The 22,659-nt window shown below is 44.1% G+C and overlaps 1 protein-coding gene and 1 pseudogene across 2 annotated transcripts in view; one reads left to right on the top strand and one right to left on the bottom strand.

Moving 5' to 3' along the window:
* Nucleotides 1-22,659, top strand: part of PPM1G (protein phosphatase, Mg2+/Mn2+ dependent 1G) — a 31,441-nt gene that overhangs the window by 2,129 nt on the left and 6,653 nt on the right. The window lies entirely within an intron of this gene.
* Nucleotides 15,652-16,416, bottom strand: LOC133772939 (5-methylcytosine rRNA methyltransferase NSUN4-like; annotated as a pseudogene).

The raw sequence follows: 22,659 nt of genomic DNA, 5'->3' as shown, positions 1-22,659 counted from the left end.
TAATGAAGTCCTCTTGAAGTACTGTTGGACTCTTCTTTTTCATTGATGCTTTTTCCTCTGGCTTTATTCCACTTCTCTTAAAATATAACATAGCTTCTTTGCACTGGCAGGAAAATAACCATGACCATTGGCCTGAGTCTTAATCTTTTTAGAAAGTGTACTCCTATTCCTCTGAACCTTTAGGGCTTAATTCCACCAATTAATAAAGTCTGTTTACCTTATTTGCTTGATTCTAATGATTCAGGTGAGGTAATGTTACCATAAAAATGTACCTTATGAAGATTGCTAAAATCCTGACTGCTGCATAGATTCAGCTTTAGGACAGGTTAAACCCTTCTCTTAAGGTAAGGATGGCAGCCATCAACAGCTGGAGTTTTATACTTTCTGCGTCTCTCCTGTCACTTTTGCTGTGGAACCAGGTATTTTGAGGAGGGGTTTTCCTAATACTGCGATTGATGTTCCCCTCCCTTCTTTCTTCATGGTCTGGAGAGCCCTCACATGGTTAAGATGATGTGCTTTGGAGTTAAGAGGTGGGTGTTGTGGCACAGAGGGTTAAGCTTTATCCTGCAATGCCTGCATCCCATATGAGTGCAGGTTCAAGTCCTGACTGCTCTGTTTCTAATCCAGCTCCCTGCTAATGTTCTGGGGAAGGCAAAAGAACATGACCCAAGTATTTGGACCTCTGCCACCCATGTAGGAGACCCAGATGGAGTTCCTGGCTCCTGGCTTCAGCCTGGCCTGGCTCTCACCTCCTCACTATTGCAGCCATTTGGCAGAGTGAACCAACAGATTGAAGATCTCTGTCTCGCCGTCTCTGTCATTCTGCCTCACAATTAGATAAAATAAAGGCTTTTTTTTTTTTTTTTTTTTTAAATAAGGTAGATTTGGGAGTGTTGCCTGAGAAATATATGAAGACAGACTGGCTAATGAGAACTCCAATCTGGTAGATTATTTAGTTAATATAGTTTTAAAGTATCAAAGGTGCTATCAATTTTTGATTGTAAGGTTCTCCAGAAGTGACAAAACAGCCTTCTGTGGAAAGTTAGTTTTTCTATAAATTATATTTCCATTTATTAAAGGCAGTGTCAATTCCTGTAGTATGATTTTGAGTAGGCCAGCTCTTTCCTGCCATATAGGAGCTGGCTTATTAATGGCAATAAGAAGTCATCTGAAATTTAGAGGTTGTACTGAGCAGAAAGTTCTTAAGATAGTGTATGACACTTTCAATCATTATATTAATGAGAAAAATATAAAACAGGACATCACAACCATGCCGTGGGTTTCCGTTTTAGAGAAGGTGTCCAAGGCTGAAGAGTATTTATTGTCTTCAGAGTAGCATTTCATCTGTTTCAGCACTTTTTACTTAGTGTACCACATCAGGATTCTTTTGACTAGGATGAAGTTAAGCAACTTTGTGTTTTTAAAAAAAGATTGATTTATTTGAAAGGCAGAATTACAGAGAAGAAGGGGGAGACATGGAGAGAGAAAGAACCATCTGCTGCTTCACTCCCCAAATGGTTACAATGGCCAGGGCTGGGCTGGGCCAAAACCAGGAGGAAGAAATTTCGTCCAAGTCTCCCACGTGGTTGGCAGGGGCACAAACTTTTAGGCCATCTTCTACTACTTTCCTGGGTGCATTAGGGAGCTGGATTGGAAGTGGAGTAGTGAAGATACGGGATGCAGGTGTTGTAGGGGAGTTAACCCTCTGCACCACAACACTGGCCCAAAGCACATTTGATAAAAGGGAATTCTATTCATTTGATTAACATGTAGTACCTGTTCAACATTCAAAACTAATATAAATGCCCATGAATATGGAAAAATTATTTTCTATGCCATTCTTTTATAAGTTCTTTTTATTTGAAAGAGTTAGAGAGAGAGACAGAGAGAGACAGAGATCTTTCATCTGCTGATTCACTCCCCAGATGCCCACAATGGCTGGGTTAGGCCAGGCTGAAGCCAGGAGCCAGGAACTCCATCTGGTCTCCAACATGAATGATGGGATGCAAGCACTTGAGCCATTCTCTGCAGCCTTGTAGGCACTTTAGCAGGAATGCTGTATCAGAAGCAGAGGAGCTGGGACTCCAGCCAGCACTTGGATATGTGATGCCAGTGTCTCAAGTGGCAGCTTAACCACCTGCACCACAGTGCCTGCCCTATGTAAGTTCTTAATCAACTGAAAGATACAATCAGAATGTATTCCCCAAGGTTTCAAGAATGTTGTACGTAAATTTTTATTGCCCAATCCTCCTAGCATTTGTTACTACTACTTCTCCACCCCTGCCTGGTTCTCCTTTGGGTTATCATTTTGGAATTGTACTTTGAGAGTAAGGACCTAAATTTGACTATAGATATTTAGACATGATTAGTGGTTTTGCCTTGTAAGCTGCACTTAACAATTATGCTATCTGGAAGCACAAATCTTTAGAACTGAACTAAAACTGAAGTTAAAACTAATGCTTATTGATATTTTCTAGACTGAGTTCTGATTTCAGTAGGGTGGTTTTTTGTTTGTATCCAGAACTAGTTCAATGGGATGTATCAATTTTTAGTAATTAATATTTGAAAATGTATAGAGGCCAGTGATGTGGCATAGCGGTTAAAGCCGCCGCCTGCAGTGCCAACATCCCATATGGGCACCAGTTCTAGTCCCGGCTGCTACTTTTCCGATCCGTCTCTCTGCTATGGCCTGGGAAAGCGGTAGAAGATGGTCTAAGTCCTTGGGCCCCTGCACCCGTGTGGGAGAATATATTTTATTTATTTAATTTTGAGATGTAGAGTTACAGACAGAGGGAGAGATAGAGAGGTCTTTCATCTGCTAGTTCACTTCCCTAATGTCACAGCAGCCCGAGGTGGGCTGATCTGAAGCCAGGGGCTTCTTCTGGGTCTCCCATGGTGCAGGGATCCAAGCACCTGGGCCATTTTCTGCTGCTTTCCCAAGCCATAGTAGAGAACTGGATTGAATCGGTGCTCATATGGGATGCTGGTGCTGTAGGCGGAGGCTTTAGCCCACTATGCCACAGCACCAACTCCTACAGGTCCTTTTTTTTTTTTTAAATTTTTGAGAGGCAGAGTGGACAGTGAGAGAGAGACAGAGAGAAAGGTCTTCCTTTTGCCGTTGGTTCACCCTCCAATGGCCGCCGCGGTAGGCGCGCTGCGGCCGGTGCACCGCGCTGATCCGATGGCAAGAGCCAGGTGCTTATCCTGGTTTCCCTTGGGATGCAGGGCCCAAGGACTTGGGCCATCCTCCACTGCCTTTCCGGGCCACAGCAAAGAGCTGGCCTGGAAGAGGGGCAACCGGGACAGGATCGGTGCCCCGACCAGGACTAGAACCTGGTGTGCCGGCGCCGCAAGGCGGAGGATTAGCCTAGTAAGCCATGGCGCCGGCCTTACAGGTCCATTTTTAAAACAACTTTATTAAGGTATAATTCACACATTTAAAAGATAAAATTCAGTTTTATTTTATATTAATACACAGTTGTACAGCTATCACCACATTCGATTTTAGATCATTTTCATCACCCCAAAAAGAAACCCTGTATCCCATACCAGTCACTCTCTGTTTTATATCTCCCATCCCATGGCAATCACTAAATTGCATTCTGTTTCTACAAATTTATCTATTCTGAACATTTTATAGAAGTGGAATCATAACTGTTGTCTAACTGTATATCTCACTGAATAGTATTTTTAAGAGTAGTAGTATTTTAGGTCATCAGTGTTATATAACAAATCATTCAGTGTTTTTTTTTAATGCTTGGATGCTATTCTGCTGTATGGAGATGTCAGTTTGTTTCCCCACTGTTCCGCTGATCAACATTTGGATTTCCACATTTTGACTATTGTGAATAATGATGCTATGAACATTTATGTACAAGTCTTTGTATGGACCTGTGCCCTCATTTCTCTGAACTATATACATAAGAGTGGTTTTCCTGGGAATGATATTGTAAAATAGAGTTGATTTTTGTCTATTGGCATACAACTTTTAAAATTCTTGGAGTCCCCAAAGTGATGTGTCTTTTTGATTTTATAAAAAGATTTATTTATTTACTTACTTGAAAGGCAGAGCAACAAGAGACAGAGAACTTTCATCTGCTGATTGACTCCCCAAATGACTGCAATGGCCAGGGCTGGGCCAAGCTCAGACCTGAGCCCAGAATGCCATCCCAGTCTCCAGCGTGGGTGGCAGGAGTCCAGGTACTCAGGCCATATTCTGCTGCTTTCCCGGGTGTGTTAGCTGGGAGCTGGATCACTCCAAGCTAGCACAAACTGGCCCTGGCTGTTAACCCATCGGGCAGCCCCCTAATACGTGTGTATGTGTGTGTCAATATTTATTTATTTGAAAGGCATAGTTAGAGGCAGAGGCAGAGAGAGATCTTCCATCCGCTGGTTCATTCCCCAGATGGCTACAAAAGCCAGAGCTGCGCCGATTGAAAGCCAGGAGCCAGGAGCTTCTTCTGGGTCTCCCCTGTGGTTGCAGGGGCCCAAGGATTTGGGCCATCTTCTACTGCCTTCCCAGGCCATAGCAGAGAGCTGGATCAGAAGTGGAGCAGCTGGGACTCAAACCAGCGCCCATATGGGATTCCGGCACTGCAGGTAGTGCGGCTTTACCCACAGTGCCACAGCATCGGTCCCCCTAATGTATTTTTTTTATAATTTAATGAATTGACTGGTAGCTGACAGCTCCTGTGCACCTTCAGGAGGGCTGGTCACAGCAATGATCAAGGCATGATAGGAAGGTTGGGACTTTGAGTACACCCTCAAACCTACAGGCAGGGAAGAGGGGCTAAAGGTTGGATTTATCACACATGGCCAGTGATTTAATCCATTATGACTATGTAATGAGGCTTCCATAAAACCCAGAAAGGATAGTTCAGGGAGCTTCCTGATAGTTGAACTTGCAGAGGTTCCTGGAGGGTGGCACCCAGAGGCATGGACGCTCCCCTTCCCTTGCCACATCCCTTACTCTATGGATCTTTTCATCTGTGTTTTTCCTAATAGCCTTTGCAATAAACTGGTAACGTTAAGTGTTTCTCTGAATTCTGTGAACCACTCTAGGGAGGTAATTGAACTTGAGGAAGGGAGAGTGGGAACCCTGATTTATAGCTGATTGGTCCAAAGCACAGGTGAAACAACCTGGGGCTTGTGATTGGCACCAGAAGGGAGAGGCTGTCTTGAGGGACTGGGCCCTCAGTCTGTGGGACCAGAAACTGTCTCCAGGTGGGTAGTGTCAGAATCAAATTGTGTTAATGGGCGTCCAGCTGGTGTCTGCTGCTGAAGGAAACTTGCTTGTTGTGTGGAGAAAACTCACACATTGGAGGGCACAGAAGTATTTTGTGTTGTGGTAGTAGAGTAGGGAAAAAGTTCATTTTTTCCCTCTCTCAGACTGGGTCATGTGGTAACTACTTGTTTAACATTTTGAGGAACTACTAAACTCTTTTCCAAAGTGGCCAAACCATTTTCCATATCCACCAGCTTTAATTTCTCATGTTTTCCCTACACTTACCTGGCTTTTTATAATAGCCATTCTATTGGAGTGAAATGATCTCATTGTGGACTTCATTTGTGTTTTCCTCATAGATAATGATGGTTGAGCATCTTTTTGTGTGCTTATTGACGTTTTGTGTATCTTCTTTGGAGCATTTAGATGCTTTGTCCATTTCTTTTAAAAAAAATTATTTATTTGGAGGGAAAAAGGGAGAAAGAGGAAGAGAATGTTCACCTGCTGATTCACTCCCCACATACCTGGGCTCCCAGATGGGTGGCAAGGACCCAACTACTTGAGCCATTGCCTTCTGCTTTCCAGAGTCTACATTAGCAGAAAGCTGCAACTGGGAGCAGAGTCAGGACTCTGAACCTAGGCACTTGATGTGGGATGCAAGCATCCTGACAGATGTCTTAACTGCTAGGCCAAATGCCCACCCTTCTTGTCCCTTTTTAATTGGATTGTTTCTTTGTCATTTTATTGAATTGTAAAGGTTCTTTATATTCTGAATACAAATACTTTATCATATGGTTTGTAAATATTTTCTTATTTGTAGGCTACCCTTTCATTTTCTTGACAGTCTCTTTGGAGCAAAAATTTTTTTGATTTTGATGGAAGTCCAATTTTTCTATTTTTTTCTTGTATCTTTTGTTTTCAGAGTTACAGCTTTTAAAAAGCTCTGCCTTGGGCCGGCGCTGCGGCTCAATAGGCTAATCCTCCGCCTTGTGGCGCTGGCACACTGGGTTCTAGTCCTGGTCAGGGCGCCAGATTCTGTCCTGGTTGCCCCTCTTCCAGGCCAGCTCTCTGCTGTGGCACGGGAGTGCAGTGGAAGATGGTCCAAGTGCTTGGGCCCTGCACCCCATGGGAGACCAGGAGAAGCACCTGGTTCCTGGCTTCGGATCAGCGCGGTGCGCCGGCCGCGGCGGCCATTGGAGGGTGAACCAATGGCAAAGGAAGACCTTTCTTTCTCTCTCTCTCTCTCTTTCTCTCTCTTTCACTGTCCACTCTGCCTGTCAAGAAAAAAAAAAAAAAAAAAAAAGCTCTGCCTAGCCCAAAGTCATAACAGTTTACTCTAGGTTTTCGTCTAAGAGTGTTGTAGTTTTAGCTCTTGAATTTAAGAACTAATTTGAGTTAATTTTTGTGTGTGGTGTTAAGGAAGTGATCCAGTTTCATTCTTTGCATGTAGATCTCTAGTTCTCCCAGAACCAATTGTTAAAAAGACTATTCTATGGGCCGGTGCCGCGGCTCACTAGGCTAATCCTCCGCCTACGGCGTCAGCCCTCCGGGTTCTAGTCCAGGTCGGGGCGCTGGATTCTGTCCCGGTTGCTCCTCTTCCAGTCCAGCTCTCTGCTGTGGCCTGGGAAGGCAGTGGAGGATGGCCCAAGTGCTTGGGCCCTGCACCTGCATGGGAGACCAGGAGGAAGTGCTTGCCTCCTGGCTTCGGATTAGTGCAGCACGCCGGCCGGCCGTAGTGGCCATTTTGGGGGGGTGAACCAACGGAAAGAAGACCTTTCTCCTTGTCTCTCTCACTGTCTAACTCTGCCTGTAAAAAAAAAAAAAAAAAAAAAAAAAAAAAAAAAAAGAATTCTAGGCCCAGCGCTGTGGCACAGTGGGTTTAATATCCTGGCCTGCAGCACCGGCATCCCCTATGGGTGCCAGTTCTAGTCCCGGCTGCTCCTCTTTTGATCCAGCTCTCTGCTATGGTCTGGGAAAGCAGTAAGAGGATGGCCCAAGTCCTTGGGCCCCTGCACCCATGTGGGAGACCTGGAGGAAGCTCCTGGTTCCTAGCTTCGGATGGGCCCAGCCCCGGCTGTTGTGGCCAGTTGGGGAGTGAACCATTGGATGGAAGACACCTCTCCCTCTCTCTCTCTCTCTGACTCTCCTCTCTGTATAACTCTTTCAAATTAAAAATAAGTAAATCTTTAAAAAAAAAGACTATTCTTTTCCCCTTGAATTATCATGACATTATTGTTGAAGATCAATTGACCATAAGTTTGAAGGTTTATTTTTACTGTCAGTTCCATTTCTTTGATCTAGATGTTTTTATGTGATTATCACACTATCTTGGTAGTAAGTGTTAAAGTTGAGAAGTATAATTCTTCCAAATTTGTTATATTTTATATTTCTGCTTTTCTGAGACCTTTATATTTCCATATGAATTTTAGGATTAAGTTGTCAATTTCTGCAGAAAGAGATCTCTCATCTGATATTTCATTCCCCAAATGGCCACAACAGTCAAGGATGGGCCATGTCAAAGCCAAGAGCCAGGAACTCCATCTGGGTTTCCCATGTAGGTGGCAGGGACTCGAGCCATTATCCAGTGCTTTCCCAGGCACTTTTGCGGGGCGCTGGATTGGAAGTGGAACAGCTAGGACTTGAATTAGCACTCTGATCAGGGATGCCAGTGTCTGAAGCAGCAGCTTAACCTGTACCACGGCACTGGTCCTAGGCCATCTGGGATTTTGATAGAGATTGTACATTTATTGGGGAGTATTGGCATCTTCACAGTATTAAGTCTTCTGGTTGATGAACATGGACTTCTTTTCCATTTTATTTGGGTCTTTAATTGCTTTCAGCAATGTTTTGAAGTTTTCAAAGTTCATGTTTTGTTTCTTTTAGTAAATACGTTCCTAATTATTTTTTTTTTTAAATTGGAAATAAGGCTCAAAGTTTTTTAACTTTTTTAAAAGAAAGATTTATTTATTTATTTGAGAGGTAGAATTACAGACAGAGAGAGGGAGATAGAGAGAGAACGGTCTTCCACCCACTGGTTCACTTCCCAGATGGCTGTAATGGCCGGAGTTGAGCCATTCCAAAGCCAGGAGTGTCTTCTAGGTCTCCCAGTGGGCACAGAGGCCCAAGTACTTGAGCCATCTTGTACTGCTTTCTCAGGCTTGGCAGAGGAGCAGAGCCAGGATATGAACCCAGCGCCCATATGGGATTCCAGAGGCGCAGGCGGAAGCTTAGCCCATTATGCCACAGCGCCAGCCCCGTTTTGTTCTTTTTATTTTTTTTTTTTTAAAGATTTGTTTATTTGAAAGGCAGAGTTACAGAGAGAGAGAGACTGAGAGATTTTCCACCTGCTGGTTCACTCCCCAAATTGCTACAACAGGACTGATCTGAAGCCAGGAGCCAGGAGCTTCTTCTGGGTCTCCCTCTGGGTGCTGGGGCCCAAGCACTTGGGTCATCCTCCACTGCTTTCCTAGGCACATCATCCGTGAGCTGTATTGGAAGTGGAGGAGCCGGTACTTTAACCAGTGCCCATGTGGGATGCCGGTGCTGCTGGTGGTAGCTTTACCCACTACACCACAGCGCTGGCCCGTTTTCTTTTTGATGCTATTATAAATGGGTTTGTTTTCTTAAAATCATTCTTGAATAGTTATTGTTGAGTTTTGTGTATTGGTCTTGTGCCCTGCAGCCATGCTGAACTTGTTACTTAGTTCCAGTATGGATTTTAGTTGATTTCTTGGGATTTCTCTATTTAAGATTGTTATCTACAAATAGAGATACTACTCCTGTTACTTACTCCCTCCAAATCTAAATGACATTTATTTCTTTTTCTTTCCTAACTGCCTTGGCTAGAATCTCCAGTACAATGTTGAGCCACAGTGATGAAAGCAGATGTCCTCATCTTGTTCTTAATCTTACAGGGAAGACTTCCAGTCTTTCACCATTGAGTTAGATGTTAACTGTGGGTTTTTTGTCGATGCATTCTATCAGGTTGAGGAAGTTTCTTTTTATTCCTAGATCATTTGATCATTGTGCATAATCCTTTTTATGTTTTGCTGGATTTGTTTTGCCACTGTTTTGTTGAGGGTTTTTGTGTCTGTATCCATAAGCGGTATTTATAGTTTTCTTGTGAGATGTTTGTCTGATTTTGGTATTGGTGATACTGGCCTCATAGAATGAGGTGGAAAGTATTGCTTCCTTTCTGTTTTGGAAGAGTTTGTGAAGAATTGATTCAGTTGTCCCTTGGTATTTATGGGGATTGAGTCCAGAACTCCCTGCAGATAGAAAAATCTGCAGATGCTCAAGTCCCTTACATAAAAATGGCATAGTATTTATATATAACATATATATCCTCCTGTATATGTTAACTAACCTCTTCATTGCTTGTAATACCAAATACAATATTAATACTGCCCTAGATAGTAAATAATAACAAAAAAGTCTGCATGATCAGTATAGAAGCAACTAAAAATTCTTTTTCTCTTCTTTTTTTTTAAATGACATTTATTTAGAGGTAGCATCACAAACAGATAGAGGGAGACACAGAGAGAAAGGTTTTCCATCCACTGGTTCACTCCCTAAATGGCCCCAGCGGCCAAAGCTGGGCTGATCTGAATACAGGAACTTCCTGTGGGTCTCCCACGTTGGTGCAGGGGCCCAAGCACTTGGGCCATCTTCGACTGCTTTCCCAGGCCATAACAGAGAGCCAGATAAGAAGAGGAGCAGCCAGTACTCGAATTGTCGCACATATGGGATGCTGGCGCCACAGATGGAGGCTCAACCCACTACACTGCAGTGCCAACCCCTAAAAATTTTTTTTTCAATCTGTGGTTGGTTGAGTCAAATCCACAGATGTGGAACCTGAGGCTACAGAACTCAGGGATACAGAGGGATGACTGTATTAATTTTTCTTCAGCTATTTGATGAAATTCACCAGCAAAGCCACTTGAGCCTGGGCTTCTCTTTGTGGAAAGTTGTATGTGTATTTTATTGTGCTAAAATGCATATACTACAAATTTTACCATATTAATCATTTTAGAGCATACAGTTCTGAAGTGTTAAATATATTCACACCATGCAACCAATCTCTAGAACTCTTCTTGTGTTATAAAACTGAAACGACATATTGATAAAATCCAATTCCTTTTCTTCCCAGAACCCTATCACCCACTATTCTGCTTTCTGTCTCTGTGATTTTGACTACTCCAATTGCCTCATGTAAGTGGAGTCATAGTAATTATCTTTTTGTGGCTGATTTCATATAACATAGTGTACTCAGGGGTCATCCATTTATCAGAATTTTCTGAATGATAGTTCATTATATGAATATACCTCATTTGGGTATCCATTCATCCATCAATGGATACTTGTTGCTTTTACTTTTGGGTTGTTGTGAATAATGATGCTGTGAACACAGGTATACAAACATCTTTTGGAGATATTGTTTTTAATTCCTTTGGTTATATACCCAGAAGTAGAATTGTTGCTTTGTATGGTGGTTTTATTTTATCTTTTAAGATTTATTATTTATTTTAAAGGCAGAGTTACAGAGAGGGAGGGAGAGACAGAGACACAAAGAAAGATCTTCTGGGGCCAGTGCCGTGATGCAGTACATTAATCCTCTGCCTGCAGTGCTGGCATCCCATATGGGCGCTGGTACTAGTCCTGGCTGCTCCTCTTCCAATCCAGCTCTCTGCGATGGCCTGGGAAAGCAGTGGATGATGGCCCAAGTACTTGGGCCCCTGCAGCCGCGTGGGAGACCAGGAAGAAGTTCCTGGCTCCTGGCTTCAGATCAGCGCAGCTCCAGCTGTTGTGGGCATTTGGGGAGTGAACCAATAGAAGGAAGATATTTCTCTCTGTCTCTCCCTCTTACTATCTGTAACTCTACCTCTCAAATTAAAATAAAATAAAATAAAATAAAAAGGGCTGGAGGGATCCAGCAGGCCCTTCTGCCTTCTGTCCTTTATTTTAAAAAAAAAAAAAAAAAGAAAGAAAAAAGGAAAGATCTTCCATCTGCTGGTTTGCTCCCCAGATAACTACTGTGGCTGGAGCTATGCCAAAGCCACAAGCCCAGAGCTACTTCTATGTCTCCTACGTGGTTGTAGGGGCCCCAGGACTTGGGTAAGCTTCCATTGCTTTCCCAGGCCCATTAGCAGGGATCTAGATCAGAAATGGAGCAGCTGGGTCTCAAACTGCTACCCATATGGTGTGTTGGCATCACAGGTGGTGGCTTAACCTGCTACACAAAAATACCAGCCTCTAATTTGGGTTTTTTTGAGGTGCTATTATACTGTTATCCACAGTATATCATTTTACAATCCCACCAATAGCACATAAAGGTTCTGATTTTTCCATGTTCTTCTAATAGTTATTGTCTGACTTTTTTTTATGATAATCATCCTAATGGGTATGAATTGGTTGTTTGCACTTTTATGAATGATTTTTTTTAAAGATTTATTTATTTATTTGAAAGTCAGGGTTAAACAGAGAGAGGAGAGGTATATATATATAGAGAGAGAGAGGTCTTCCATCCGATGATTCACTTCCCAGTTGGCTGCAATGGCTGGAGCTGCGCTGATCCGAAGCCAGGAGCCAGGAGCATCTTCCAGGTCTCCCACGTGGGTGCAGGGGCCCGAGGACTTGGGCCATCTTCTACTGCTTTCCCAGGCCATAGCAGAGAGCTGGATCAGAAGTGGTGCAGCCTGGTCTCAAACCAGTGCCCATAGGGGATGCCGGCACTAAAGGCCAGGTATGCTGCTGCACCACAGTGCTGGCCCCTTTTATGAATGATTAATTGGAATCAGAACACCCTCCATGTACAAGAAGAATCTCCTAAATGATGTCAAACTTTTGGAAAATGAGTTATCAGTCCAATTGCAAGAAAATCCTTGGACATATGAGTGATCAGAAATGATTTCACTTCTGTGGGCACTAGACCAGGTAGTAAAATTCAGGGAAAATAATTCAAATGCTTTTGAGCCATGCAAAGAGGCTTAAAGCTACCATAGTATCTTTCCTAAAGATGTAAGAACAGGGGCCGCCGCTGTGTCAGAGCAGTTAAAGCTGCCACCTGCAGTGCCGGCATCCCTATGGGCACTGATTTGAGGCTAGGCTGCTCCGCTTCTGATCCAGCTCTCTACTATGGCCTGGGAAAGCAGTAGAAGGTGACCCAAGTCCTGGGGCCCCTGCACCCATGTGGGAGACCCGGAAGAAGCTGCTGGTTTTGGGTTGGCTCAGCTCCATTGCGGCCGTCTGGGGAGTAAACCAGCAGATGGAAGACCCTTTCTCTCTTTCTGTCTCTGCCTCTGATTCTCTGTTACTCTACCTTTCAAATAAATAAATAAGATTTTTTTTTTTTAAGATTTATTTATTTATTTGAAAGAGTTAGGCAGAGAAAGAGAGAGGTCTTCATCCTCTAGTTCACTCTCCAGTTAGCCACAACAGCCAGAGCTGCACCAGTCTGGAGCCAGGAGCTTCTTCTGGGTCTCCCATGTGGGTGCAGGGGCCCAAGGACTTGGGCCATCTTCTACTGCTTTCCCAGGCCATAGCAGAGAGCTGGATCAGAAGTGGAGCAGCCGGGTCTTGAACCGGTGCCCATATGGGATGCCGCCACTGCAGGCAGTGGCTCTACCTGCTATGCCACATTGCTGGCTCCAAAAAATAAAATCTTTTTTAAAAAATGATGTAAGGGCCGGGGCTGCGGCTCAATAGGCTAATCCTCCGCCTTGCGGTGCCGGCACCCCGGGTTCTAGTCCTGGTCAGGGCACTGGATTCTGTCCCGGTTGCCCCTCTTCCAGGCCAGCTCTCTGCTGTGGCCCGGGAGTGCAGTGGAGGATGGCCCAAGTGCTTGGGCCCTGCACCCCATGGGAGACCAGGATAAGCACCTGGCTCCTGGCTTCAGATCAGTGTGATGCGCCGGCCACAGCGGCCATTGGAGGGTGAACCAACGGCAAAAAGGAAGACCTTTCTCTCTGTCTCTCTCTCTCACTGTCTACTCTGCCTGTCAAAAAAAAAAAAAAAAGTAAGAACATAGTAAGGTGATATTATAATAATCATTTATAAAATTAATGTTCCAGAAAGGAAATTAATTTTTATTATTAACCATTTTTCTATTATTATTATTTGCATACCCAAGACATTTGTTACCCTTCCCCAAACTAGGAACAAAGAATCTCATAGGTGGGTAAAAGAAGGAAAAGATTCCTCTCCATTTCCATAATACCAATTGCTTATTAGTTTCATTAATTTTTAAAAAAGATTTTATTTATTTGAAAGGCAGAGTTACAGAGAAAGATCTTCCATGCGCTGGTTCACTCCCAAAATGGCCACAGTGATCAGGGCTGGGCTGGGCCGGGCTGGGTCAGGCCAAAGCCAAGGGCCAAGGGCTTCTTCTGGGTCTCCCACGTGAGTACAGGAGTCCAAGGATTTGGGCCATCCTCCTCCTCTGCTTTATTAAAAATTTTTATTTTATTTATTTGAGAGACAAAGCCCTAATTTGCCATTTCATTGCCTAAATGTGTGCAGTTGGCTGGGGCTGATCCAAGGTCAAAGCTAGGAGCCAGGAATCTAATCCAGTCTCCCAGGTAGGTGGTGGGAAACCAAATACTTGACCCCTCACTGTTGCCTCCCAGGATCTGCATTAGCAGGAAGTGAAGTCCAAGAGCCCGAACTGCTTACTGAATGAATCCAGACATCTGATGAAGGTTGTAGGGTTCCCAGTAATTAGACTAAATGACTGCTCCTGATTTTTTTGGTTTTTTGAAACTATTTTTCAACTTTTTAGATTCTTAAAAAATATTTATTTATTTATTTATTTAAAAGGCAGAGGCAGAGAGAGTGTGAGAGAGGTCTTCCATCTACTGGTTTATTCCCCAAATTGCTGCAGTGGCCAGAACTGAACTGATTTGAAGCCAGGAGCCTAGAGCTTCTTCCAGATCTCCCTCACAGGTGGAAGATCCCAATGATTTGGGCCATCTTATACTTTCCCAGGTATAGCAAAGAGCTGGATCGGAAGTAGAGCATCCGCGACTTGAACCAACACACATATGGGATGCTGGCACTGCAGGTGACGACTTTACCTCTCTGCCACAGCACCAGCCCCAGGTTTTTTGTTTTTTTTTTAAATAAGGAAAGAGGGAGTCAGATTTGGAGAAGGAAATGTGGTAATGGAAGTAAAGGTCAGAGAGTGAGGTTTATTTTTTTTGTTTTGTTGTTTAAGATTTATTTAGTTATTTGAAAGGCAAAGTTTACACACAGAGAGATCTTCCAGCTGTTGGTTCACTCTCCCAAATGGCTGCCATTATCAAGGCTGGGTCAGGGTGAAGTCAGGAGTCTGGAACTCCATCCAAGTATCCAATGTGGGTGCCAGGGGCTCAAACACTTGGGCCATCTTCTGCTGCTTTCCCAGGTTCATTAGCAGGAAGCTGGATCAGAGGTAGAGTGAGGGCTGGCGCCGTGGCTCACTTGGTTAATCCTCTGCCTGCGGCGCCGGGTTCTAGTCCTGGTTGCTCCTCTTCCAGTCCAGCTCTCTGCTGTGGCCTGGGAGGTTAGTGGAGGATGGCTCAAGTGTTTGGGCTCCTGCACCCGCATGGGAGACCAGGAAGAAACACCTGGCTCCTTGCTTCGGATTGGCGCAGTGCCAGCCATGGCGGCCATTTGGGGAGTGAACCAACGTAAAGAAGACCCTTTTCTCTGTCTCTCTCTCTCACTGTCTATAACTGTCAAAAAAAAAAAAAAAAAAAAAAAAAGAAGTAGGAGAAACTGGTGTTCTGATATGAGATGCTGATGCCACAACCCAGTGTAATAACAAACAAAATTAACTAGATATGCACTCCATGATACATCGTTAAATGAGAAATGCTCAGGGTCTCACTGTGGCACAGTAGGCTCAGCCTCCAAGTGTGGCATCAGCATCCTATATGGGTGCTGGTTCTAGTCCCTGCTGCTCCTTTTCCAACCCAGCTCTCTACTATGGCCCGGAAAAGCAATAGAAGATGGCCCAAGTGCTTGGGTCCCTGCACCACACAGGAGACCTGGAAGAAGCTCCTGGCTTCAGATTGGCTCAGCCCTGGCCATTGTGACCATTTGGGAAGTGAACCAGTGGATGGAAGATCTCTCTCTGTAACTCTGCCTTTCTAATAAATAAATAAACTCTTTAAAAAATTTAAACATGGAAAATCTTGTATGATATACCTGCACTCCTGTTTTTTTAATGTTTACTTACTTGAAGAGAGAGAGAATTTTCCATTTGGTAGTTCATTCCCTAGACAGCTTCGACAGCCACAGTTGGGTCAGGCAGAAACCAGGAGCCAGAAACTCCATTCAGATTGGTGGCAGGAGCCCAAGTACTTGAGCCATCTTTTGCTGCCTTCCTAGAAGCATGAGCAGCAAACTGGATTGGAAGACTCGAGCTGACACTGATAGAGTTGCCAACATTATAAGTGGTGGTTTGACTGACACAATGCTGGCACCTCCCACTCCTGGTCATAGGTGTTCCCCTCCAGTTCTCCCCACTTCCTGCCATCCCATGAGATAACTCAAACTCCATCCCTGATATCTTCAGACTCAGCTCTGAAGGACCTTCTGTAGTCTGGTAAGTGGATGCATCATTGGCAGCAAGATTGTGGCAATAGCCAGTTTGAAGTAATGCTAGTGTCTTTCCTCCTGGGGCCACACATAGGTCAAGCACAGTGTCTCCAGGCTGCAGGCTAAAGGCCAGGACAAGCAGCAAGGAAGCAGCATCCATGAGGTAGTAGTCCGTGACACCTAGGTTGCCAAGTCTGGCAGGAGAGAAGCACTGACATCTCCTTTGACAAAAGTGCATCATCAAAGGTTTGGACTGTAGGCCCAGGAGGCTGGGGGTGGGGTTGCGGATTGGTCATTCTCAGGGTTGATGGCTTCATTCAGGAAGTCCCTGGCACTCATCTGCTCCAGTTTAGCACTTGCATGATCTCAAGCAGCAGTCATTGACCAGTGCACCATACTTCTGCTCTGAGAGGAGACTGACATGGAGAGATGGCCAAAGATCCCCAAACTGCACGCTGCAGAGCCAGTTGACTGGCAGGAAATTTGGGCTCTGTGGCAGCCTTCAGTCATGCAGTGACTGGCACCACAATGCTCAGAATCGCAGGGTTGAGGGTTATTTCAGAAAAGTTCCCAGAACTCAGGGAGATGGGATAGGGAGAATTCACCAAACCCATTTCTTACCTCGATGTCTCCATGGGACTGTCACAAAGTCCATATTTGTCACCATCTTCTGAGCGTATCTCGGTATGGATGCAACCATATCAGCATCCATCCATACATTGCAATTTTAAACCCAAAAATGTAATTTCCTTCCATGCAAGTTCATGTCTTTAATCTTGATTTGTAAAGATTTAGATGAAGTTGTGTATTGCAGATCTAAATGGTTGGCCCTGGGATACAGGAACATCTTATGAGATTGACACCGGGAATAACAACCGACCCTTTCTTAATGCAGATGCATAGTTGTCCGAGAGGTTAGAAGAGTTGTATGTGTTATGTGGCTTAGTAGGTAGGCCTCATAACCTTGACGGAGGTGACTGTGTGCTCTTAGTCATCTCCTTCACTTGGAGTGGTCATTGTGTTATATCTCTGGGTGTAGGGTAGGCAGTGCAGGCAGTATCTTACTAAAGGTAGTTTTGAGGCACCTGGGAACTCCTCATTGTAAGCCGTTGTGGAGGACTTGATGTGTTGTAAAAATAGTATTTGGTCCCAGAGCTATAAAGAAATTTGATGCAGCCTTTGCTTTCATGTTGGTTCAGATCCAGTTCTGGAGCTAAGATTCCTCACCTCAGTGAATGTAATACAATGATAACAATACAAGGCCGCATCTGCTAAGTGCCAGATTATTGGCAGACGCAGGAAATACTAAGAGTTAGAGCACTGGTGGTCCTGGGACAGGGCTCTTGGAGGTGGTGAGACTTCAGCTGGACCTGAAGGGAAGTGTGCAGGAGAAAAGAGGAGGAAAGTGGGGAAAGAAACAGTACATTCTAGGAGAGCATGCTTACTGCCTTGGTGGGTGGATGTCAGTGTCAAGAGTGGAGTAGTTTCTATTGGGAAATAGTGAGAGGTAAGAGATTGTTATAAAGATGGGTAGGAATGATGTCTGAGTGCCTTGAAGCAAGGTAATCCAAGAACAACATGATGAAAGCTACCATGGAAAACTCAGCAGGGCTTAAGTGATGCATGGTGGAAGGCAGGAAGTTAAAGATGACTGGTGTTAGCTGTTACCTGAGGGAGTCAGGATTCCATTGACAGAGATAAGACCGGTAGGGAAACCTTTGATGTTTTGAAGACTGCTGAGTTTACCTGGGCTGCGGAGTGATGAAAGACCATCCTGTAGAAACAAGTAATTGGAGGTACATAACTACAGTTCTTCACAGAATCCAAGAAAGATTATTACAGTTTATACTATTTAATTCTACAAGTATTTGGGGAGAATGAAGCCTACCAAATGGTTATTTGGACTGTGTTGTTAAGGTTATTGCCTTCTCTGTGAAGTAAGATCTTGAAGGACTTGAGTTCAGGAGTTTAAGATGAAATGTCATTCTAGGAAGAGAGTGAAGCATTGCTATTGAAGCAGAAGTAAGGGACAGGCTAGATAAAGCTAAAACTACCAAGGAAACTTTGAGTTAGAATAGAGAAGATGAGATAGTTCTTAAGAGGTGTGTTTATTTGCTGAGAGTGAATTGAGAACTTGAATTGAATGGGGAAGATTTGCCACTGGTTCTGTGTATTTAGGAGTTAATATAAACTTTAAATAAGCCGGCGCTGTGGCTTAACAGGCTAATCCTCCACCTTGCAGCACCGGCACACCGGGTTCTAGTCCCGGTCGGGGCGCCGGATTCTATCCTGGTTGCCCCTCTTCCAGGCCAGCTCTCTGCTGTGGCCCAGGAAGGCAGTGGAGGATGGCCCAAGTCCTTGGGCCCTGCACTCGCATGGGAGACCAGGAGAAGCACCTGGCTCCTGGCTTCGGATCAGCGCGATGCGCTGGCCGCAGTGGCCATTGGAGGGTGAACCAACGGCAAAGGAAGACCTTTCTCTCTGTCTCTCTCTCTCACTATCCACTCTGCCTGTAAAAAACAAAACAAAACAAAAAAAACACTTTAAATAGAGAATGAGAGAGAGAGAGAGAGAGATGCTGAATGTAAGTAGTGACCACAGTTTCTTCTTTCTTTTCTTTCTCTCTCTCTTTTTTTTTTTTTTTAAGATTCATTTATTTATTTGAAAGGCAGAGTTACAGAAAGGCAGAGGCATTGAGAGAGAAGTCTTCCATCTGCTGGTTCACTCCCCAGATGGCCACAATGGCTGGAGCTGCTCTGATCCGAAACCAGGAGCCAGGAGCTTCTTCTGGGTCTCCCACATGGGTGCAGGGGCCCAAGGACTTGGACCATCTTCTGCCTTCCCAGGCCATAGCAGAAAGCTGGATTAGAAGTGGAGCAGCCGGGACTTGAACTGGCGCCCATATGGGATGCTGGCACTGCAAGCAGCAGCTTTACCTGCTACGCCACAGTGCTGGTCCCATGACCACAGTTTCAACATAATATCATAACATTTTATGAGTAGCCATCCTTAGTGATTCTGATTCAGAACATTAAACAGTCAATGGGGTTATACAAGGCTGAGTAAGTATTTCTAGATTGCTAGGAGACAGTGTTGAAATACTTGGCTCTGGCATAGAAAGGGACAGAGAAAGAAAGTCAGGGCTAAAGGTTATGAACAGATGTAAAGGGGGAAATCAAAGTGTTTTGAGAAGATGGAGCAGTTTCAAGAGATAGTACACTTTTTTTTTTTTTTAAAGATTTATTTATTTATTTATTTGAGGGGCAGAGTTAGAGAGTTCTTGCATATACTGGTTCTTTCCCCAGAGGGTCGCAACGGCCGGAGCTACTCTGATCTGGAGCCAGGAGCTTCTTCCAGATCTCATGCAGGTGCAGGGGCCCAAGGACTTGGGCCATCTTCTACTGCTTTCCCAGGCTATAGCAGAGAGCTTGATTGGAAGTGGAGCAGCTGGGTCTTGAACTGGTGCCCATATGGGATGCCAGCACTGCAGGTGGTGGCTTTATGTGCTACGCTATGGAGCCAGCCCTGATAATACACTTTCACAGCATTACTAAGAAGTAGAGAAGGTAATGTCTGCTATGAGCATTCTTTGAGTTAAATGGTTGAGAAGAAAAATGTGAACCAGATGATCAATATCAGAGAAGAAAAATATTTATATAGCAAATTCAGGTTTACAAAAGGCTTTTACATATTTGGTAGCATCCTTTGTGTGTGTGTGTGTGTGTGTGTGTGACAGAGTTAGAGACAGTGAGAGAGAGAGAGACAGAAAAGTCTTCCTTTCCATTGGTTCACCCCTCAAATGGCTGCTAAGGCCGGTGTGCTGTAGCCAGTGCACTGCGCCGATCAGAAGCCAGGTGCTTCCTCCTGGTCTCCCATGTGGGTGCAGGGCCCAAGCACTTGGGCCATCCCCCACTGCCCTCCTGGGCCACAGCAGAGAGCTAGACTGGAAGAGGAGCAACTGGGACAGAATCCAGCACCCCAACCGGGACTAGAACTGCTAGTTCCCGGGGTGCTGGCGCTGCAGGCGGAGGATTAGCCAAGTGAGCTGCGGCACCGGCCTTGGTAGCATCCTTAAAACTATCCAATGATGATGTGGGTAAGGTAGATACCATTATTCCCTATTATAGAAGGTAAAATCAGGACATACCATAAGGTAGCTGGCTCAGTGCATGTAGTATGGTCAGCCCCCTGTATCTGTGGGTTCTGTTTCTGTGGATTCAACCAACTGTGTATTGAAAATAAAAAATTGTCTTTTACTGAACGTGTACAGATTTTCTCCCCTTTTCATTTTTTTTAAAGGCACTTGTTACTCTTTTTTTTTTTTTTTTAAGACAGTAAGAGACAGAGAGAAAGGTCTTCCTTCTTTTGGTTCACCCCCCAACTGGCTGCCATGGCCGGAGCTATGCTGATCCAAAGCCAGGAGCCACGGCGCTGGCCCCTTCATTATTTCCTAAACAGTAACCGAATAACAACTATTGATTTTCAGAGCATTTATATTATTTTGGACATAAGTAATTTAAAGATGAGTTACAGTATAGAGGAGAATGTGCTTGGGTTCTGTGTCAATACAATACTATTATATAAAGGACTTAGCGTCTGCAGATTTTGGTATCCCGAGTATCCTGGAATCAGTCCCTCAAGAGATACTGGCTGGATATTGAGGACAGCTGTATATGGTGGGAAGGCAGCTCAAGGTTGGTTCATAAGTTTGTTTTGTTTTCCTTACTATTCAAAATGGAACAAATGTGACTTGTACCAAAAAATTTAAAAATGAAAAATAGGGAGGTCGGCACTATGGTATAACAGATAAAGCTGCTGCCATTAACCCGCTGCGCCACAGCGGCAGCCCCAATAAATCTTAAAACAAAATAAAACAAAACAAAAAAAGCTGAAAAGTAAGAAACAGTTATTACCCAAATTTTACCCTCTACTGCTGTTTAGTGTGTAATCTTCCAGACTGATACAGATCTGTATTTTTATTGCTTAATGTGAACTGGTTTCCAAATTAACACATAATCACCATTTCTTTTTATTTTTTGTCCAAGTTCAGTAAATTTATTTTGTCAAAACACTTGATTTTTTTGAGCCAACAGGGTATCAAAATGAAAAGTTTTATTCATTTTGAAAGAGTTATGGAGAGAGGTCTTCCCTCCGCTGGTTCACTCCCCTAATGGCCAGAGCTGAAGCTGAGCTAATCTGAAGCCAGGAGCCTGGAGTTTCCTCTGGGTCTCCCACATGGGTGCATGGGCCCAAGAACTTGGACCATCCTCTGCTGCTTTCCCAGGCCATAGCAGAGAGCTGGATCGGAAGTGGAGCACCCAGGGCCTTAACCCACTGTGCCACAGCGCCAGCCCCATAATCATCATTTCTAACAGCTGCATATATTGAAGGGATATACTGTTTGTAATCTCTTCCTAGAAATTAGATGGTTATAATTGTTTTTATTATTAAATAATATAATGAATATTCTTATACATATCTTGGTATCCTTGTGTAAAATAAACTTTTTGAAGTCAAAGTACTAGATCAAAGGGCATGCACATTTGGAATTTTGATAGATATTATCAAATCGCCCTCTAGGAAGACTGTACTAATATATATATTCCTGTCAATCAAGGTATAAGAATGAGTACCTTTCTTATTAAGATTTTATTTGTTTATTTGAGAGGTAGAGTTAGAGACAGAGAAAAAGGTCTGTCTGCTGGTTCACTCCCCAGATGGCTGCAACAGCCAGAACTGGACCAGTCCGTAGCCAAAAGCTGCTTCTGGGTCTCCCATGTGGGTGCAGGGGCCCAAGCACTTGGGCCATCTTCCACTGCTTTCCCAGGCCATAGCAGAGAGCTGGATTGGAAGAGGAGCAGCCGGGACACGAACTAGCACCCATATGGGATGCCAGCACTGCAGGCAGAGGCTTAGCCTTCTGTGCCACAGTGCCAGCCCCTGTACCTTTACTCTTTTTACCCTAGATCCTGATGATCTTGTTTCATCCTTCTGATTTTGTACAAAAGGCTGTCTAATTTAGTGCTCATTTCTTTGATGACTAGTGACGTTAACTATTGTTTCTTCTGTTCACTGAGACTGAGTCTTATGCTTCGCAATCATATATTCACGTGAGTAACAATAAGGAAGTCAGGAAGATGGTTTGGTTAGAGTGTGGGTTCAGGAGAGCGAGTACAGCTATGATTTGGAGAAGTGTGCAGGCCAGGACAGGCTCAGTTGCTACCATCCTTCCCAAAAAAAAAAGGTAAAATTAGTTGAGACCACCTCTCAGCTTCTTAGTAATACATTTGAGTTTTTAAAGAAGCATTTAATTTACTTTTGGAATAGCTAAGCCTTCCCATAGTTAGCTGTTGTATCCTTGTAATACATTGTGAAAAAAGAAATCTGTTCCTGTGCTCCCTTTACACAAAAGGCATTTACTATATACATTGTTTTGTACTTTGTTTTCTTTAACAAAATATCTTGGAGTGGGAGTGTGGGTGTTTGTTGCAGCAGTTAAGAAATCACTTGGGACATCCACATCCCATATTGGAATGCCTGGGTTGGAGTCCTGGCTCCACTTCCACTTTTGGCTTTTTTGCTAATATGCACCTTGGGATGCAGTAGGTGAAGGCTTAAGTAGTTGGTTCTCTGCCACCCACATGGGAGACAACCTGGCTTTAGCCTGGCCCAGTCCTGGCTGTTGTGAGCAGACTATAAAATTAACAAGATTAAGTGACACAGTTATTTTTGTTGAAATCAACTGAACACTCACAGCATGACAGTGACTACTGAGGTACAGGTTCTTACAGGTTTAGCGTACTTGTACCTGTGCTGTATCCTAGGCCATTTCCATTCTGCTTTTCTGTAGTCCAGCC

Source organism: Lepus europaeus, chromosome 13, assembly GCF_033115175.1.
Source record: "Lepus europaeus isolate LE1 chromosome 13, mLepTim1.pri, whole genome shotgun sequence".
In the NCBI taxonomy this organism is placed as follows: Eukaryota; Metazoa; Chordata; class Mammalia; order Lagomorpha; family Leporidae; genus Lepus; species Lepus europaeus.
This window is presented reverse-complemented; position numbering and strand designations above follow the sequence as displayed.